At 28.6% G+C, this 22,930-nt stretch overlaps 2 pseudogenes; both read right to left on the reverse strand.

Annotated features, from left to right (window-relative positions):
* Positions 1-1,125: 1,125 nt before the first annotated feature.
* On the reverse strand, positions 1,126-11,434 carry LOC111293291 (protein NRT1/ PTR FAMILY 6.1-like; annotated as a pseudogene).
* A 263-nt stretch (positions 11,435-11,697) lies between these two features.
* On the reverse strand, positions 11,698-13,723 carry LOC111293292 (cytochrome P450 85A-like; annotated as a pseudogene).
* Positions 13,724-22,930: the final 9,207 nt, after the last annotated feature.

The following is a 22,930-nucleotide window of genomic DNA, read 5'->3' on the forward strand; positions in this document are numbered from 1 at the left end:
ACCAAAAGGAAATTACAAGTGAGATTAAATTTGGATTGGCATTAAATGCAGGTTTTGCTTTCGATATTTTCCCTGCTTACGGACCCAAATCCCGATGATCCACTTGTTCCTGAGATTGCTCATATATACAGGACTGACAAAATGAAGTACGAGACAATGGCCCGTAGCTGGACTCAAAAGTATGCAATGGGCTGACCCATGAAATTTTGTTGGCACTGGCCATTACTGCCTCTCCCAAAGCAGCAGGTTTAGCGTAGACAATAATTGCTAGCACCTCTGAACAGACTCTCCAGAACTTTTGATTCTAAATCTAAATAAATGAATAAACATCTTTCAGGCGGACCATCGGTCTCGTTTTGGCAACGGCGTAGCTATATATTATATCAACTCGGGCTGGGCTCGTTGGTGTGTTAAATTAATTTTTAATATTTTATTTCATTAATATTTGATTAAATTAAAATTTAAAATAATTTAATATAAAATTAATATTATTAATTATACAAAAGTTTTTTTTTTAAATAATTAGAATAGAAAGTTAATATAAAATTAAATAAAAAATGTTAATCATGTGTCTTAAAATTACAAAATTTCTAAAAAGAGTAATTGTTAAATAAAAATTGTAATTAAATATTTAGTTTGTAAGTACAACTGGTTATATTTGAATTCAGTGATTAAAGAACCATAGAATGATAAGTTACTAACTTGATTAGTTGCAGAAATTTTGTCAGAAGTTACTAACAAAAGTAGATGTGGTCAACATTTTGTCAAAATCTTTGTTTTCCATTTAGTTATGATCTCAACCATTTAGACAGGGTGTCTATAAGACAATAGTGATACTTGTTTTTTTCCCTGTTTCCAAGCAAATGAAAAGTAAATGAATGTTTAATGGATAAAAATATGTTTTAGCCCTTTTATTGTTTGATATGACAAACAGATTCCGTTTTTAATGGATAAAAATTTACGATTCTTGATTTTTCTTCTTACCAAAATCATATAGCTATTTTATTCCTGTCGAAAAGATCAATGAGAGTGCAAGGTTTTTTTTTTTTTCTTTTTTTTTTAATGGTAGGAGGTTTATGAGCTTTGTCTAATACATTTTCTCTTTAGGTTGATACAATATCGAATTTATAAAAAATTAAGTTATTACAGGCTCCCAACAGATTGAACTTAAACAACTCAACGCAGAAAACCAAAGATGTGGCTGCGTGAAGCCACTTTACATCTAATTTTATTGGTTAGAAAGAAAAATTAAAAAAATGTTTCTATGTTACATTTCAACAAATGTGAAATACAAAGAAAAAAGACACGTATATGCATGTTAAAGCCCACTCAGAGAAGCTGAGAAGCACCATGAGGAGTACCGGTGATTCGTCAGGATATAGGAACAAACACAGAGTAATAGAGACAGTATAAGAAAGATATTGAGGCCAGGAAAAACAGGCATGCATGTTACTGGGAGTTTCAGCTTATCAATGTGACTATTCAATGAATATGCCTGCAGTACCGAGAGAGCTAAAAATTATGTTAAGACAACATTAAGCATTATCGTGCAAGCTGTTATTGGAATTAGTTTAATAACAATCTTGACTTCCCTTACTTGAGTCACCATGCAAAGCTTCTAGGGACTGGGATTGCTTCCTTCTTCCTTTAGTTGGAGAGCTGTCTTGTCCAAGCATCTGCAACACCAAAACTTGGAAATCAGAAGTCATGAATGAAGCAGATTAATGGTACACTTTGGAAATCAGTGTGAGGTATCTTTCTACTACCCTTTATAGCAGAATGTCATCCAAGGAGCTCATACAGTCCTACTAACTTGCTTCTAATAAACGGGACATTTCGTTTCCTAAAGGCAGCAGCCAGGACTTGGGCAACTCGCGTTAGGGGACCGCCTCCTGGCAACCTATGCCTGTACAAAAAAGTACCAGCAAAGAATAACATGTTGGATAAGCCTGTAGCTATAGCTAATGAACCGAACGCCGCTCCCCATCCACGCTCCATCTGAATGTAGACTACCAAAATGAATACTACAATTGCCCTGATAGTAACGTAGCGGTAAAATAAGTTGAAAAATCTATCCAGGAGAGTCTTGTAATCTTTACTTTGTAGACACCCCATTTGATACATGTCCGAACCAATTGGGCTTGGTTTAATAGAGTCCAAACTATTAAGTTCAATTAACCTTTGTTATTTTATTTTATTTTTATTTTTATTTTTTTGTTTTGGTTTTATTTTTTGGTTAATTATTCATTTATTTGATTTTTTAGTTCATCCGTGATTTTTCATTTTTTATTTGATTTATCTTTTTTTTATTATCAAATTAAGATGTTGGGATAATAACATGATAATAGTGATAATAAAAAAAAGTAAAAAATAAAAATAATAAACATTTGGCCGTGAATGGCATTGGTAAAATTATAGAGGGATTCAATTTGTATAGGATAAATTTGACGTTTTTTGATAATACAAAAATCCTATCAAAAATGGATTCATAGTTGATCAGAAACTCTTTTACCTATTCCTTATAAATATAGACTTGAATCAAGAAAGAAAAGACACATAGAGAAAACAAAGATTAGAAAAATACAGAGAGATCAGAAAAAGCAAACGCAAAAGCAGTAAAAAAATTGTTGGGAGATTTTTAGGTTAAAAAAGATTTTTTTTTTTGAAAATTTTTTGAAAAATTTTCAGATTCCGGTAGAATTTTTTGGTGACTTTTGAAGATTCCTACAATTTTTTGGCAAGATTTCTAGTTTTCGGCAAGTTTCCTAATTTTTAGCGACAGATTTTCAAAATCTGGCTAACTTCCAGTCAATTTCCTATGACCTAACTTAGATTTCGACAAAAAATTTTTTCAAAATCCGATGAAGATTCAACCAGTGTTCTTGAAGGTTCTAGAGAGAGAAAGAGAAAAAAAAGGGAAGAAGAGAGAGAGGTAGCAAAGGAAATCTAAATGAAAAGGAAATTTTTGGCCTTTTTATACCTTACCAAAATGATGCCATTTTCGCCTAAAAAAACCCCCAAGATCCGCATGTTTTTCTATTAGGTAACCCGACCTGAGCATAACCTCTTATATTGACCCACGTTTCAGCCAAAGTCCAATAGCCAAGTTGAGCCATGCCAAGCCTCTGAGTCGTATTTTCGAGTAGCCATCTATGTATTTAGTCGAGTCGTTCTAGTCGCCAAGTCGAGTCGATTTTTTGGTTTTTTATTTTATTTATTTATTTAGTTATTATATTTATTTTATAAGTATTTTTTGTAGTTTAGAAAAAAAATGAAAAATAAATCTTTTTTAGAATAAATAATAATTATCCAATGATGAGATTCTTATAAATTTCAAATGATAAATTTTTTAAAAAATCTCTAGTTGAGAAATTTCTCTAAATTTATCCCAAATGGTGGAATAATTTAGATGAAATTTCAATAAAAGTAATTGTATTCTTTTCTAAATAAAAATTTGGTTGAAAATATTTGACAATTATCTAAGGATGAGAATTTTAGAAATTTCAAATGATAAATTTCTTAAGAAATCTCTAGGTGAGAAATTTCTTTAAATTTGTCCCAAATGGTAAAAAAAATTTAAATGAAACTTCAAAAAATAATTATCATATTATTTTCTTTCCAAAGATAAAAAAACAAAAAAAAAAGAATTTCTAAATAGGCCTAAATGGTGAAAATTTTAAAAATAAAAAAATAAAAATTTTTAAATTGACCTAAATAGTAAAAAATTTAGAAATAAAACTATTAAAAAAATAAAAGTAAATTTCGAGGTTGAAATTCTTATTAATCACAAATGGTTGATTATTTAAAAAAATTTTAGGTGAGAAGATATTTTTAATTTGACCCAAATGGTGAAATAATTAGATATATTTTCAATAAAAAAATGATTAGCTCTTTTTCAACAACGTAGCCTCTTCAAGAAAATAAATGAGATTCTTGAATACTCTTGAGGTAAGGATATAATTTTTAAGGATTCTATCATATTGATGGAAAAATCTTAAGAATTATTTTCAATATTCAACATTAAAAATTAAAACCATTAGAATCAAAACTTTAGGATAATTTAAAATAAAATGATACCATATCTTGGATAGGTATGTGGGGGTGTTATAACCTTCCTCATATGTAACCAAGCTCTTGAACCATGTTCTGATTAGTAGATCAAAACTTATTCTTTTAGGGACCCTTAATCAAGCTTATGAGCTCCTTAAAGGGATAGATTTAATAGGTGACCAATCATACCTAGAAAAAGGCTGGTGGTGACTCCATTTGTTAAGTCTAGTTATAGATTTATGGATCTATATGTTATAACAGTTTGACAATTTCTCTGGGGATGCTATAAAGAATTAAGCCATAATTTTTTAAATTTATTTATCTTTTGGTCTAATGGTTTTAAAATATAATGATTGTGTTATCTGTTTACTAACGTTTTTTTTATTTGTCTTTTATTTATGGGGTTTGAAAACATATATGTTATTTTACACACACTATCATATGCATTCGCATTACATGAGCTCTATATCCAGACTATGTCCTTCTTAGGGAAGAGTAAAGTACCTATGCTTTCGTGAGATGATATTTTTCGTAATGGCTAGCAAAATACTCCCACTCAAATTGAATTTTTTTTGTTGGTAGCCTGTGATGGGTGATGATTAGAATGCCTTACTAGTCTGTGATAGACAATGATGTAAAAAATAATTTAGAAACCTTTAGCAGTCAAAGTCATTTAGCCTAGCATATAATATATACTTAAAAGCCAGCTTTAAGATAGAGCCATTCCTACCTATTGTTGATGTAACCCAAAGTTAGGACACAAGAAGGAACAATTTGTGTGATATATTGACTTGCTAACTATTTTGCTTGTTTGACTTCGTGCATTGCATCATTTCAATTAGTGTTTGCATTTAATTCCATGCATCATTTTCATTATTATATTTAACATTGTCATTTGCATTATGTTCATATAAGGAATATTTACCACATATTAGTTATTGATAAATCAAATCTCATACATGCATTCATGGAAATGTACTTGGTACATTACATACATGCAACATAAACTATAGCATTTCTAATGCAATTATCCATACCAGCCAACCCCACAGTCATTCTACCTATCAACATATCTGTCCATTTTCAGACCCCAAGCTCCTATATACAGCTTTAACACTAAACCTTTCATAAGACCTCGGATCTATCCTGTTAGCCCAACAAGTGGTTCATGAGAGCTACAAACTAGTTGAGAAAAATTCATATTTGACCCAATCCCTATAACTTATATGAAATTATACCGAGAGCTCTATAACAATCATTTGATTTTTTTTGACCGATTAGAGCCACTCGAGCGACCTTATCCTATGTGGTATGATTTTATAGCTCACTTTGACTACCACTTTGAAATTGTTGGTCATTCTACTAAAAATTACACTGCTTTAAAGTATAAAGTGCAATAATTAATCAAGGATGTAATGATAAACTTTGATACAAGGGAGATAACAAGACCTAATGCTAGTGGCAATCCATTGCCCAATCATAATGTTAATGCTCTGAGTAAGGATTAAGAATGAGTTTGATCCAAAAAAAGCTTGATGAGCTTCAACGAATTAGGGAGCTAGATGTTAATAAAAGCCCTTCACCTGATCATATGGGGGCATAATTTTGAAAAGGACAAGGGTGTTGCTTGTCATTTTGAGATTTCTTCTAGAGTAATTTTAGGATTTCTTTTATGCAATAGGATTTTATTTTTTTATCATTTTAATAAAAGGTAATTTGATGTATTTCATTAAATTTTCTCTTTCATCCCAACCACTATTCCATTTTTTTTATTTGTCATATCTTTTTATTCCCATTCTCAAATTCCAAATGATGAATGTTTAGATAATGATAATAATAATTTTAAGATATAATTTTGAAAACTCATTCACATTGATCTGTGAAAACTATTTGAGCAAAAAAAGTAAGCTACTAGCAAATATGAAATAGAAAATATGCAGTCTTTTAAAAAAATCCATGAGTTTATTTTTGTTCGATAGATGATTTTTAAAGAAAGCATTCACATTTGAGATGAAAAATGATCATCTTTCTTTTACCATTCATAAAACCATCTATTACTACCCTCGTTGAGCCTATTATGATTTTTTTCTAAAAAATCACAACCAATGATCATCCTCCATACTAGGGGGAAAATTTTGATAAGAGTATGCTTGAAAAAAGAAAGAGGTAAAAGATCGCAAAAGGTCTCAAAGATAGAAAGTTACAAAAAAAACTGAAAGGAGAACCTCTCTAAAAAGAAGAGACAAAAAATGAATGCCATAAATGAGTTGAGACAAAGTAATGAAAACTTTTTTGTGAGAAATAAGATGAATGGAAGAAGCAAAAGTAGTGAAATGATGTGAAATAGGGCAAAAGGCGAAGTTGCATCAAATGATAAAAAATAATCATTTGGTTTTGACCCTTTGAAACATATGTTTTGAGTATATTTTATCCATTTCTTTCATGACCCTTTGTCATAACCTACATTATAACCTTTAAAAGTCTATTTTAATCAAATGTGAGTGCTCTAATTGAATGATCATATGTTGGGTTAAGGTATGCTTATGATGGAATAATGGAATCATGCTATATGTTCTAGAGATTGATGTGTGAGAGGTATCAATAATGGATGAAAAAAAAATAAAAAAAATAAAAAACGAGAAAAGAAAAAAATGAAAAATGAAAAATGAAAAATGAAAAATGAAAAATGAAAAAAAATAAAAAAAGAGAAAAAAATGAAAACATGAGAAAATGAAAATGAAAAAATAAAAAAATAAAAAAAATGTAAAAAAAGAGAAAATGAATACTTAAATTGAAAATCCAAAAAGGTAATTTGGGTAGAAAAAGCTCTAAGCTGAAAGTTGGATGGACAGTTCAAATATATGGAAGATTAAAGACATCTGAAGATCATTTAAAGTTAGGGCAAAGTTCAATACACTTAAAATGATTTTGGAAGTCAATAGAATGAGTTTTGAAAAAAAAATTCTGGATTAATATTAATAATTGTCTAAGTATTCATTGTTTGGACATTGTGAAACCATTCAATACCATCCCTAGTGATATGTGCTTATTGCCTATTTATTTTTTTACCTGGCTTATTCCTGTATTGATTATCTTTCTCCTAATTTACCTTGTACTTTCTTATTTTTACATCCTCATAATAAATCATGAAAATGTATAATTACATTATATTTGTCTTGATTTGAAATGATAATGTTCATAAAAGATTCTTGTATTCCTTTGAAAAAGAAATCTAGGATGATAGAGGTAAAAAAATGAAAAGATGGTAAAAACCTGAAAAGATGATTTGGAAAGACACATGGTGTGACCAATTGACGAATATAGTGAGAGATTGATTGGCATAACTTATGAGTTGTGATAAAATGATGGAAATAATATGGATCAATGAACCAAATTTGTTCTGAAATTGCTGATGAGTGGTGATCAAGTGATGGAAATAATGTAGATCAATTGATAGAATTTATTTTGAAATGGTTAGTGCCGAAAAGCTAAAAGGGAATAATGTGAGGTGGTGGGGTCTTGAGAACCATGTTACCACATTTAATTAGAATTTTATGACATTGACATCTGTATTACATGCATTGCATTTGCATTGTTGTTTACACAATACATATATATTGATTGGAGAACATTTAAAATTTTGGTTTGGCTATGCACTTGCATCATACAATGAATATTTGAATAATGATTTAGAATACAACATCTATAGTATTGTAAGAATCAAGATTGTTGCATTTGCATCATTAAGAAAACCTTTGCATTATTATCATTATATTTTTTACAAAGTTTTGATTTTGATGAAAGTTTACGAATTTTCATAACAAGAAATTTTGAATTTTTGGAAGAAAGCTTGACATTTTGCATAGCATACATTGCATTTTTGAATGTTTAATGCATAGCATGCATTGTATGTGAAAAATGTCTAGTGCATGAAGCATGGATATTTCAAGATCCCATATGAAAAAGATAAATATGAAAACTTTCCAATGGAAGAATTTTAAATTTTCATTTAAGAATAAAAGGACTTCTGAGGAAAGATTTTGATCCTCGAAAAAGGATGTTTCAAGAAAAACAGTTATAAAAGTTGTGAAGCCTTTGCTCAAATGAGCATTTCTCTATTTTAAGAATGATTTGTAAGACCTTTGGGCATAATCTCCTATGATTTCTTTTGATGATTCATAAAACCTCTAGACATGATAGTTAAAGAGCTTTATTTACTTTTTCAAAGTCGTTAAGCCTCTGATTTGAAGAGCCTTATTTATTTTTAAAAGTCATTGAGCCTCTGCTAAGATAAGCTTTATTTATTTTTTCAAAGTCGTTAAGCCTCTGATTAGAGAAGCCTTATTTATTTTTCAAAGTTATTGAGCCTTTGATTAGATGAGCCTTATTTATTTTCAAAAATCATTGATTTTCTATTTAGAGGAGCCTTATTTATTTTTTAAAAGTTGCGAGCCTTTGCTTAGAGGAGTTTTTTATTATTCAATAAGTCTGAGTGTTCGATTTTAAAAAAATGAACGTGTTGGGGTAATTATCTGGATATGAGGGGTGTCTACGTGTTTGTATAATTTTTTTTCACAGAAAATATGTAAAGAGAGATAGCTATAGACACTCTATTTGGTTCAGGCCCGAACCAATTGGGTTTGGCTCAATAGAGTCCAAACTGTTAAGCTTGATTAAGCTTTTATTTTATTTTATTTTTTATTTTATTTTTTGGTTTTATCTTTTGTTAATTATTCATTTATTTGGTTTTTTAGTTCATATGTGATTTTTCATTTTTTATTTGATTTATCTTTTCTACATTTATCAAATTAAGATGTTAGGATAATAATAAGAAAATAATGATAATAAAAAAATAAAAAATAAAAATAATAAACATTTGGCCATGAATGGGGTTGGCAAATCTATAGAGGGATTCAATTTGTATAAGATAAATCTTACATTTTTTAATAATAAGAAAATCTTGTCAAAGATGGATTTGTAGTTGATCAGAAACTCTTTTGCCTATTCCCTATAAATATAGACTTAAATCAAGCAAGAGAGAACACATAGAGAAAATAAAGATTAAAGAAATACGAAAATATAAAAAAAGCATACGCAAAAATAGTCATAAATTTGTTAGGAGATTTTTGGGTTAAAAAAATTTTTTTTGGAAATTTTTTGAAAAATTTTCAAATTCCGATAGAAATTTTCAATGATTTTTGAAGATTTTGGTGACTTTTTAGCAAGATTTCTAGTTTTCGACGAGTTTCCCAATTTTTGAGGATAGATTTTTAAAAACTGACCAACTTTCGACAAATCAACCTAGATTTCGATGAAAATTCTCATAATCTAGTGAAGATTCAACCGGTGTTCTTATGGGTTCTAGGGAGAGAGAAAAGGGAAAAAAAAAAGAGAAAGAGCAGAGAAAATCTAAAGGAAAAGAGGATTTTTGGCTTATTTATACTTTATCAAAACAACATCATTTTCGCCTAAAAAAACCCCCAGGATCTACATGTTTTCCCATTGGATAACCTGATCCGAGTGCAACCCATTTTGTTGACCCACGTTTCAGCCAAAGTCCACCAGCTAAGCTGAGCCTTCGAGCCATGTTTCTGAGCCATCATCTGTGTCTTCAGTTGAGTCGTTCCAATCGCCAAGCCCAGCTAATTTTTTGGTATTTTATTTTTTTATTTAGTTATTATAATTATTTTATAAGTATTTTTTACAATTTAGAAAAAATAAAAAATAGAAAAATAAATTTTTTTAGAGTAAACAATAATTATCCAATGATGAGATTTTTAGAAATTTTAAATGGTAAATTTTCTAAGAAACCTTTAGGTGAGAAATTTTTTTAAATTTTTTTCAAATGACGAAATAATTTAGATGAAATTTCAATAAAAGTAATTGTATTCTTTTCCAAATAAAAATTTAGATGAAAATATTTGATAATTATCTAAGAATGAGAATCTTAGAAATTTCAAATAATAAATTTTCTAAGAAATCTCTAGGTAAGAAATTTCTTTAAATTTATCCCAAATGGTGAAAAAATTTAAATGAAACTTCAAAAAATAATTATCGTATTATTTTCTTTCCAAAGATAAAAAAAAAGGCAAAAAAAAAAAGACTTTTTAAATAGACCAAAATGGTGAAAAATTTAGAAATAAAAAAATAAAAAATTTTAAATTGGCCCAAATGATAGAAAATTTAGAAATAAAACTATTAAAAAATAAAAATAAATTCCAAGCATGAAATTCTTATTAGTCACAAATGATTGATTATCTAATAAATTTCTAGGTGCGAAGATACTTCTAATTTAGCCCAAATTGTGAAATAATTAAATATATTTTCAATAAAAAAACATAAATGATTAATTCTTTTTTCGATGATGGAGCTTCTTCAAAAAAATAAATGGGATTCATGAATATTTTTGAGGTGAGGACATAATTTTTAAGGATTCTACCAGATTGATAGAGAAATCTTAAGAATTATTTTCAATATTCAACATTAAAAATTAAGACCATTAGAATCAAGATCTTAGGATAATTTAAAATAAAATAGTACAATCCTTTGAATGAACATGTGAGAGTGCTATAACCTTCCTCATATGTAGTTAAAGTCTTGAACCTTATTTTGATTAGTAGACTAGGACCTATTCTTTTAGGGACCCTTAGTCAAGCTTAGGAGCTTTTTAAAGGGATAGATTCAATAGGTGGCCAATCATACCTAGAAAAGGGTTGGTGGCGACTTTATTTGTTAAGTCTAGCTATAGATTTATAGATTTATATGTTATGACATACTTCTTTCATTAAACTGATCAGCCCCAAAAGAAGAGACGTAGGGTTTTATACCTGTAGCTCCAAAAATAGTTATATAAAATACAGTATATAGATAAAGCATTTGCCATGGTTTTGTAGGCCTGCAAAAGCTTTCATCATTTTGCATAAAGTTATCCCTGTCAAACTTTATTGGATACAATTAGATTGAAATGTGAATAAAAATTGATGGAAAAAATTTCTTAACAAAAGAGTTTTATAAGAATATTTCATCGCAAGATAGATTGTGGTGAAAATCATTATGTCCAATATCGATCAAGATAGGCATCGGTTAGAAAACAACCAAGAATATATGATACATTTAAAGAACTCAAAAAAGGTCTAGGCATTACATAGAACATAAAGGCCACCATGTTAACTGAAAGGCCAAAATAAGCCATTCTTTCTGCCATCTCATTTCCTGCATAAATAAAAAAGGTCAACTTCACCAAACAAAAAAATGTTCACTATAAGATTTTCTTGTCTAAAAAGCTTTAACTTTGATAAAAATGCACACTTTACTACTAATAGAATAGTATAACACTTTTAATTGCAAAAATTAGAAAACCAAACAATCGCAGACCATAACTCATTCAATAATATTACCTTTATTTTTCTCTTGGATTCTTAATAACCAAACCAGGAAATTGTCTAACTGGATTGATAGTAAATCATGATAGGGTAAGGTTCACCAAAAGAAGATAATTTCATATTTATTACACTTTTTTACATGATTTTTTTTTGTTCAAAAAGTTCACTGCAAACTCAACATCTTGAACCCACAAAGTTCATACAGAAAGATACAATAAAAAAGAATTATTTTCAATATATGGATCCCACTATGAATATTTTACAGCTAGCCATTTAGTTCTGTTTCTTAAATAGTTTTTCTCAAAACTTTATTAATAATTGTAGCTAATTTTGAAGTCGTAAAAATTACCTGCATAAGAAGAAGCATAACAAATCATTGAATTTTTCTTTATAAAATAAATGATTAAAAAAATGGTTTGTTTAAAAAGAAAACCTACAAATTTCTTAGCCCTTTTTGTAAACCTTATTGACTTAAGGTCATTCCATTTAATTAGATTCTTTGGTTTTTTTTTCCTCTCTAATTGTCATATGTTCTTTTTGACAAACTTTTTCACAAATAAGTAAAAAAACCTAAAAAGCATGAAACAAAGATATAGAAAATAGTTCAAAGTTGAAGAAAAATATATTTTTTTTAAACCTACTTTAGCTTTTTAAGAACTCTTGCATGATAAAGGAGATACTTGGCAACCATCATTGAAGTAGTCAAAACTATCTCATAACCAAAATATAAAATTGTGATTATTTGATCAATGATCTCATCATCACTTATTTTGTCTATTACTATCATCTTTTCACATCAAGTAGCCAAACATGTCCTTGTGGGATTCTTAAGAATAGGTTTTTTCCTCTATGAGTTGTCCTAATATTCTTACAATATTTTTTCTAGCATATAAATCATAGTAAAACATCTTACTTATTAACTATAAACAGAACTTGTAATGTAAGATTAGATATAAGAATTGAAATGCTTGTCAATTTACCTGAAATTAAAGATATAAATAAGAAGTGATAAGGTGCCTAAACCAATTTAAAAAACTTAGGTATGAATTCTTAAGCTACTGAACTAGATTCAACACTGGCACTTTGATTAAGTGATGATAGAAATGCCATATATACAAAATATTATAATATAAGCATATTAGAAACAGGGGAATTATGAGCAAAAACATTTAAAATTTTTCATAGTTTTTGTATGAATTTTAATTTCATACAAACCTCTTTGGTCTTTTCTTGTATGTTAATGACTTTGCCATCCCAATTATTAAGGAAAGTTCTCATGAATTCATCTATTTTTGGCAAAAGTTGCTTTTTGATCATGACGTGGCTAATGAGGGCAAACAAAGCTCCTTTCATTTGCTTATGAATGTAGCCATGGACTGCTGCAATGTTGTATTTTTTTAAGATATCTAACTTATGGTAGATCCAGAGATTCAGCACTAGCACTTTGCTTAAGTGATGATAAAAATATCATATATACAAAATATCATAATATAAGCATATTAGAAATAGGGAAATTATGAGCAAAAACATTTAAAAATTTTTCATAATTTTTCTATGAATTTTAATTTCATACAAAATTTTTTGGTCTTTTCTTGTATGTTAATAACTTTGTTATCCCAATTATTAAGGAAAATACTCGTGAATGTATCTATTTTTGGCAAAAGTTGCTTTTTTATCATGGCATGGCTAATAAGGGCAAATAGATCTCCTTTCATTTGCTTATGAATGGAGCCATGGACTGTCGCAATATTGCATTTTCCCAAGATATCTAGCTTATGGTGGATTAAGAGATTCAGCACTGACACTTTGCTTAAGTGATGATAGAATGCCATATATACCAAATATCATTATAGAAGCATATTAGAAACATGGGAATTATAAGCAAAATCATTTAAAATTTTTCATAGTTTTTGTATGAATTTTAATTTCATACAAACCTCTTTGGTCTTTTCTTGTATGTTAATGACTTTGCTATCCCAATTATTAAGGAAAGCTTTCATGAATTCATCTATTTTTGACAAAAGTTGCTCTTTGATCATGGTGTGGCTAATGTGGGCAAATAGAGCTCCTTTCATTTGCTTATGAATAGAGCCATGGACTGCTACAATGTTGCATTTTCTCAAGATATCTAGCTTATAGTAGATCCAAAGTTGAACAATTATATCTTCATGAGCTTATGATGTGGACTCCTTAACAAACAAAAAATTAGATGATGAAAAGAAAAGAAAAAACATTATCTAAAACAATATCTTCTATAATAAATCCTATATAAAATATCTAACCTTCTCCATGTCTTTCTCTATGGTTCTTCATTTAAGAAAAGAAAAAGCCTAAAAATTAAAGAAACCAAACATAAAAAACACGAGTTAAAAAAAATAGCTTGAAAAAAAAAATCCAAACATAAAAGCAATAAAACACCTACTAACCTTCAACTTAATCCTTAACAACATTCAACAACACTTGCACAAAAAAACACTAATTAAACAAAAAACAAAAACCAATCCATAAAAAAAAAACTTAATCCGATTATCAAAGAGCTTGAACAAACCCTGAGATAAAAAAAAAAAAAACAATACATCAATCAAAAACAAAATGATAACTTTATTCAAATAACATGTAAAACAAAAAACTCTTAAAAGAGACACAAATTATGCACTTCAAAACTATGTTTCTATAAACAATAATAAGATTTTCATCTAACATCAGAACATGCAAAGAGAAATTATTAAAAAAAAAAAAGCGCATGCACAATAACATGCAAACATGAAAACCATAAAATCCAAACCTCATTTAACATAAAAATATATAACAGCACAATCATCTTAAAAAAACCCAAAAAAAAAAAAAACTCACATTCAATTAAACAATAAAAAATAGTCATAAATTTTCCTAAAATTACCAAAGAAAAAAATAAGAAATGAAAAAAGAACCAATAGACCAAAGAAGGCTATTTTTGACACTAAACTTACACTCTCTAAAGCAATAATGAAAACCCAAAAATAAAAGTTTTGAAATTGAAGTTCAAACACACCTGTTGAAATTAAAACATAGTTATCAAACATAAAAGAAAAAAAAAAAACACCTATAAGCAATGAAAAACTTTTTTGCTATTTTGTTTATCTTACTTGTCCCACTAAAATGACAAAATACTCTAAAAAATCCAATTAAAATAAAGTACACGTGGCAAGTAAAGATTCCTTTAAGGATACTTTTTATATATGGTATATAGATCTTGAATACAAAGTGTTTGTTCCATCGACCCAAAAAAGAAAGAACTTCAAAGAAATGCAAAGGTCAAATTATGCAATTGGTCCTTGTATTTATGTAAAATTTGAACTTTAATCCCTATTAAATAATTTGAAGAAATTAGGTCATCGTACTAGTTCAATTTGATAATATTGGTCCAATTGATGACACCATTACTGGGTCTTCATTAAATTTGTTGACGTGGTCGTTGATCATGCTGACATGGCATTGACTATAATATCATGTCGTAATGAATGGCTCTGATTAGATCTTATAGCTTGCGTGGATTTTCTTTGTCTACATGTATATGTTCATGTGTATTAATGAAAGTTTAAAAAATAATTAAACTAAATCTAATTAAAAAAAATTAAACAAAAGGAAAACCTATCATTTTGTCAATCCATTATTTTCTAAAGCCAAAAAAAAAAAAATCTAAATTGTTAAACAAAAACTTAGTAAAGTCTCCAATTGTTTTTTCCCTAATCGTTTTAGTAAAATTGATTAAGGTTCGTATATTTGTCCAATCTCTTGTTTTTTTCAAATCAAATTGAAACCCTAAACAAGTTTGAAGAAGAACGGAGACAATGATGAAGAATCCCCAAATTGATTTAGTTTTTGATTGTCACCATTTTTACCCAGGTTTATTAATGTTGTTCTTGTCAAATTAGAAATTGGTTTTGGGTTTTACTTCATTTTTAATAAAAAAGTTTGATTTCATTTAGATTTAGGGTTTTATTTCATTTTTGTCACGTTTGTTACTTTTGATACTTAGGTTATTATTTTTTTTTGTAGGTATATGATTTAAAATATTCGATATCGTGATGGCCCCTTTTTGTTATCTTTGTGTGTAACCCTATTTCATGTGTGATTTATCTTTAATGGTTATAAAAGGTGTTTGGTAATGGTATGTGGCCTCTTTGTGTTGTCTTTATGTGTGACACTGTTTCAAGTGTTGTTTGCATTGTCAGAAAAGGTTTGAATTGTTTTATGTATCTGTTATACAATAGTTATTGCTGTTGATACATTAGTTTTCAAATTTGATGCAAATAAGTGTTGTTTATTTTATGCTATGTTTATTTAATAATTTATGTAAATTATTTGTTTATTTGTACCACGAACATATATTTATTTAATTATTTTCATTTTTATCTATTATCACTTGTTAATATGAGTTGGGCACTATACAAAATAAGGTTTCACCATGGAGGTAGTTTCAAAACAACTCATACAGGTGTTAGATATGTGAATGAGTATGTAAATGAGTTTGATGAAGAATCTGATCGAATTTGTTACTAGACAATGTTAGGAACTAAGAAGTTTTTAGGTTATGATTTGTCCAATAAGATTAAAGTTCACTATGTCGAGATGGGTAAAACATTAAGTATAGTGTTGAAGTTGCTAAAATAAATAAATGAAAGTATGATAGATTTTAATGGTCAGTTAAGGTTAGGTAAACTTATAGATATATATGTAGAACATTTGGATTGTCAAATTGATAGTGAAATTTCAAATACTTTGCTTGAATTAGTTAAAGTTGGTAAAGATGTAAATGACTTAAATGATGATGAGATGGTTTTGATTGAGAGTACTAGACCTACTAGACAATGTACACTTTCCTTAAGTAATTTTTACAATGATTCAAAGAAGAGATAAAAGGAATGAAAATGAAAATGAATGTGACTGATGACCATGTCAAAAGTAAGGAGGAAAGGCATGTGGATGTTGGGAATATCAAAGAACTGAAAGATGATTTGGATGAAAGTGAAGTTAATTTAATTATTTGCTGTGTTTGACATGAGGAAACTGATTCAAGTGATGCTAGTGATGACTATTTGATGGATGCAAAATGGTTGAGTAATAATGATTTAGATAATGATAATAGGTTAGAGATTGCTTGGCAAAATACGATGATATATGGTGATAAAAGAAAATAATTTTGTGTTGGTGAATCAAATGTTGATGATGAGGGTAATACTGGTGGTGAGGGTAATGCTAATGGTGAAGGTAACACTAGTGGTAAGAGTAATGTTGGTGCTAAAGATAATGAAGGTGTTGAAGATAATGTTGTAAGTGAAGGTCATGAAACTGATAAGGTTGATAGGTACAATAATGAGTACTTTGAATCATCAGAACCTGACAGTTATAAAAACACTAGTAATGAGTCTGATGCAGATGATACACAAAGAATTCAATCTAGCATATCTTATTATATTCAAAGATTGTCATTTATAGAGTTTGAGTTTGGACTTAAATTTTCAAATATGAGGCAATTTAAATATGCTTTGTGTGAATTTTCAAAAGAAAAAGATTTGAGTTTAAGTTCATGAAGAATGATAAAGTAAAAGTTCAGGTAGTATGTAGTGCTATGGGTTGTAAGTGGGCTATTTAATGCTCTCGGGGCAGTAGTAAGAAAACATACATGGTTAAAACATGTGTCTAAGTATTCATGCATGCCCACATCAAAAAATAGAATTGTGACAACCCCTATGATTAGAAGAAAGTATGGTAAATAAATTATTGCTATGCCTTTCATTAATTTTAAGCATTTAAAGGTATTTATGAGGAGGGCGCTAGGGGTTATTGGTTTTTATGATGTGTGTGGAACAGTAAAGGGTATTGTGATTAAAAAAATGAAAGAAAAATACAACCAAGATTTTAATACTTTGAATGATTATGTAGATGAGCTAAATTTAAGAAATTTTTGAAGCATTATTTTTGTTACATCTAAACAGACAACCCTTAATGAAGTGCCTATATTTGAAAAGATGTATTTATGTTTTAGAGCTTTGAAGTAAGGATTTTTAGGTGGTTGTAGACATATTATTGGACTTTATGGATGTTTCTTTAAAGGGCTGGTTAATAGGCAACTACTTATGGTCATAAAAAGGGATGGGAACAATTAAATGTTCCCAATTACATAAGTTGTAGTGGACACGGAGACTATTGCCAGCTAGACATGGTTTTTTGATCAATTATGTGTTGATTTAAATATTAAAAGTGGAGTTAGATGGTCAGTAATAAGTATATGCAAAATGTATGCAAATTAAAATGTCTTATTTACTATCTATTGTAAATGGTAAATGATTATGCTATTACCACTTTTATTTTTCTTAATAGGGTTTAATAAGATCTATTAGGGACATCTTGCCTTTTGTTAAGCGAAGGATATGTGCTAGGCACAATTATACTAGGTGAAGGAAGAAGTATAGAGGAAAAAACTTATTGCAATTCTTGAAATATGTTTGGTCATCTAACCAGCTACAGTTGCGAAAATAATTATAAGTTATGGAAAGTATTCAATGAGGTTAGCGTGCAAAAGAAGATTTTTTAGAAAAATGGTCAGTCTAAGATTAATGCCAAGCTTTCTTTAGTGAGATCATTAAATGTGATGTAATTGATAACAACATGTGTGAAACTTTTAATAGTGTGATTTTAGAAGCTAGGTGTAAGCTAATCATTAGCATATTAGAGGATATTAGACTATATGTAATGAAAAAGATTGGTTTAGAAAAAGGATTATGTGGGTAAAAAAAAGACTGATTATGCACCAAAGATTATAGATAAACTTAAAAAGTAAAAAAGGCTTTATGCTAAGTAGGAGGTTGAATGGTCAGGAGGTATTAGCTACGAAGTTTATTGAGAGAATGTACTTAAAACAAAGAGAGAGTTACACAGTTATTTTACAATAACATTCATGTTTATGTAAGAAGTGGGACATAAGTGGGGTTCTATGTAAGCATGCTATAAGTGTAAGATCGAAGCTTCTTAATTATTTAAGTTTATGATTTAATAAAGAAATATATCTATGTACATATAAGCACATGTTAAATCTTGTTAAAGAAAGACTGTTTTAGCCCAAATACATTCATGGACTAGTTCTTCTTTTTTTGGTTAGAAAAATACTTGGTAGACATGTTAAGAAAAGAAGAAGAAAACCACTTGAACCAAAGAGTGGAACCAAAATGTCAAAGGTATGGAGGAAAATGACATGTGGTTATTATCATGAAGAGGGTCACAACAAGTTAGGATGTTTGAAACAAGAAAATTTTGGTTTTATTGATGAAACTACAAAACCTCAAAAAAAAAAAGAATAAAGCCCATAAATGCTAATGGTGCAGAAACAAGACATGCTAGTAAGGTATATAAAGTTGTTTATTACATGTTTTTCCTTAATTATTATTGTGTATCAATTTTGTATATTATATTTACTCTTTTATGTAGACTGTAAGCCACTGTTGAGACATCAAAGTCTCGAACAAAGAAAACACGATCCGTTTGTCCTGAAAATATAGAAACATAACATCTTGGCAAGGTAAGAAAAATTGTTATTTTTTTCATGTATGTCTTTCATTTTTTGTATAAATTCTATTTTTTAATTATATTAACTATTCCAATCAATTGCCTAGATCAATGTTAAAAGTTCAAGAAAAGGAAAAAAGAAATTAAAATCATGGTTGTACTAAAAAAAGATTGGGTTATACTAAGAGTTGGATAGTGAAATATCATTATTTAATGTTACTATTTTTTTGTCACTCTTGTTAGATATTCTCTAAGAATATTGTGGTAAGTTTACTTTATTGTATTTCATTCAAATAGCTTGGTAGGTCTGGTGAGTTGATTATTAAAAAAAGAGAAATGATGTCTAGATCACACATTACCAAGAATCAATTGCTGGTAATCCTAAAACTATATACTTTTATTACATCAATGTTAGAATATTCGATCTGACATTCATTTTGATTTCTTTGTTTGTAAGAATAAAGGGACAAAAAGGTTCAAAACATATTGAATGCAAATGTAAAGGCACTCACACTAACCTCAACACAATATAATGTTGAACCAACATCCAATAAACGAAAAAAACATGCTTGATAGCATATTAAGCATTTTAGGTTTAGTTTGAAAACCTAGCAGAATTTCAATTATACTTCATTTAGGTTCAACTAGATTGAAGTTATCTGGTTAAACCAGAATGAATTATTTTTTGGCATTGAATGTCAGCATGTTGAGCAAAACTTTAATTATACTTCATTTAGGTTCAACTAGAGTGAAGTTATCTTTTGGCAGCTTTTTGTTGTAATTTGGTTAAACCATAATGAAGTGTTTTTTGGCCTTGTATGTTAGCATATTGAGGTTAATGCTATTCAACATTATTTAATGGAATGAAAAAACATGTTTTATGGCAACATTATATAATGGTAGCATTATGTGTTTTGTCCATGAACAAAGTTAAATATGTCATGTTTTAACAAATGAAAACAGAGCATTGACAATAAAATCGTTACATACAATTATAAATAATTTAAGACTATAAAATCATTACATACAATTACCATTAATACCAGACATACATAAATACTCATGGCAAAACCAACAAATTACTTTTCATCATACCATTACTTTCAACTCCAAATACAAAATACAACAATATTAATATAATGAATATAAAAATTAATTTGTATAGCCTTTTTGCCTTCATTTCTATTCTTACATCTATCATCACATTTTTCAATCTTTCATGCATCACCTTATTCTTAACTTTCAATATAGCTATTTCATCAAATAAGTTATCCATATTTAATTAACTATTTACTGTTATTTGACAATCATTTTCACATTTCATCTTGGCAGTCATCCTTCTCAATGTTCTATTCTCCTCTTTCAATATTGAATTCTCTCTTGTCAAACCTCTATTGGCATCTCTAAACTGACATAGAACTTTTTTTACATGTTCATCCTCAATTGATTTATTGTGCCAAACAAAAAATCAACACCATTTAACCTACAAACATCAAATAATATATGCATTTGTTATGTGACAATTATAAACAGTGAATGAAGGATAATAACAAAATTGGTTCAGTATACCAACCCTAAATCAAGTTCATAATTAAGAACAAACCAAGCACCAACCAAGGTCATCAATAACCTTAAACCTAAAATTTCATAACAAAGTTCAATACAGTAAGATTAGGCATACTTGATAGTTGCAGTAACAAAAAAATCTCCTTCTAGGATTCTTATTACTTGTTGAGATAACTAGAGGAGCTTTATTTCCACAACAACAATACACTAGATCACCTCTGTAATCATAAGTGAACATTGCTTTTCCTTTACAATATAAACATAATTTAAATTAGTTAAAAGTAGAATAACTTTGTTGTAATCATTTAAGACCAATCTTAATACACATTTTACGTTATACTCGTTCATTGTTTCAACAAACTTAATTTAACAAACTCTAAACCTTAAATCCAAAATATTAAGTTAAATATATTATTAAATTCCTTCAATCAAACCTATTAACAACTGATATATTCTATTTTGATAAGCACAAAAATAAATTATTAAATTCCTTCAATCAAACCAATTAACAACTGATATATTCTCCTTTGATAAGCACAAAAATAACAAAAGTAATAAAATTGACAAAAATTTAGTCAAATTTTCACCCAATGTCTCTAAACACTAAATAAGTCAAGGCTTTTTTCAAAATCGTGAAAGTCGAACACCAAACAAAAATTTTGACAACAGTAACAAACCTAATTCAAAATCACAAAAGTTAAACACTAAACAAGTTTAAGCCTTTTTCGTCGATGTCGCAATTCAAATCTCATTCATTTAGTTCTTCACCGAACTTGTATAGGGTTCTAATTTCGATTTAGAGAAATAAAGTGTTAGAGTAAACACTGAAAATCTAAAATTACTACTTTTGATAAATCTTAAAATTTGAAGAAAGGCTCCAAGGTGTGTAACAGTGCCACTTTCCTTAAGGTTTTATTTGCTCCTACCATATTACTTACTTAGTAGGTATGTAAAAGGGTTGTAAGCAATAAACCTTGAAGATACAATAAAGTCCAGTAACTGATTTCATTTTGCATTGACGAAATCAATCCACGGAACATTCACCGACATATCACAAGATCACTGAACTTCTATAAAGGTTTTCTATAGCAAAACTTTTGTAAAAGATATTTGGAGTTTGAAGAAAGAGTTAGTATTTTAAGAATTGTTTCTGTATGTTTTTCAAAAAATCAAAAGAGCCTTTTATAAACAAATAAGTGTCCTTTCCTACAAACATGACAGTTTATTTTGAATAGATAAAAATTATATGTTTTTAAGCAGTTGAAACTATTCATTTCAAGCAAACTTATCTATTTATTTTGAACAGACTTAACTATCTGTCTTTATTTTTTTATTTTCCAATGTGAGATTATTTCTCATATTTTATTTTAAAAATCTCTAACAATCCCTCACCATTTTCAAAATAATCTAGATTATGATGATCTTGGAAATCAATTACATAAATAAAGGTATATTCTAATTTGAACCTTCATTTAGTGAAAACAAGTTAAAGTTAATCGAAATCACAAAATAGACTATGCTTGGAACTAGCTATTCCATTTGGTTAACTAAACTTGTCTCACACAATGATTTCAACACAATGCTTGGTATTCGGTGACACATTTTATAGCTATATGTCTACATCATCTTTTTCATGAATGCTATTAAAGCCAAGCTCTTAAGCTCATAGAAGCTACCACATTTCACACTCACATAGGTAGCTCTCATCAAGAATGTTCCCATAACTATAATATTCTAACATATTTATATTATGGATCTATTAAGAGTATATTACTCATCCTTCTTTTACCATTTTGGGTACCTAACACTTTACTTGAAATGACACTAAACATTACTATAGAGTTAGCTATCACATATAGATGTTGTACTTTATCGTATTGAACTCAAGACTTAACGTTATATCAAGCGTTGAGTCGAGTTTTCATCATGGGTGACTTTACTTGATGAGCTTGAGCCTTAATCCAATTAAGGTCTTTTTTACCAACTCTTTAGCAAGATTTTTTGGTTAGAGGATCTGTCAAGTTTTCACTTGACTTCACATAATTTATAGTGATCACTTCATCTACAATTAATTATCGAACATAGCTATGTCTTAATCCAATATTTCTAAACCTTACATTATATACTTGGCTATATGCCTTTGCTAGAGTTGCTTTACTATTACATTGGAAAAAGATTGGGGAAATTGATTTAGGCCATAAATGTACTTTATATAATAAATTTCTTAGCCATTCAGCTTTTTTAACTATTACAGCTAATGTAATAAACTCAATTGCCATGGTGAAATCCATTATGCAAATTTGTTTCTTGAAACCCCAAGAAATGGCACTCCCACTAATTACAAAGATCCATTTGCTTATAGAAGCATGATTTTTCATATTAGTAAT

Source organism: Durio zibethinus, chromosome 10, assembly GCF_047325235.1.
Source record: "Durio zibethinus cultivar Kanyao isolate XHJ-2024 chromosome 10, ASM4732523v1, whole genome shotgun sequence".
NCBI classification, from domain to species: domain Eukaryota; kingdom Viridiplantae; phylum Streptophyta; class Magnoliopsida; order Malvales; family Malvaceae; genus Durio; species Durio zibethinus.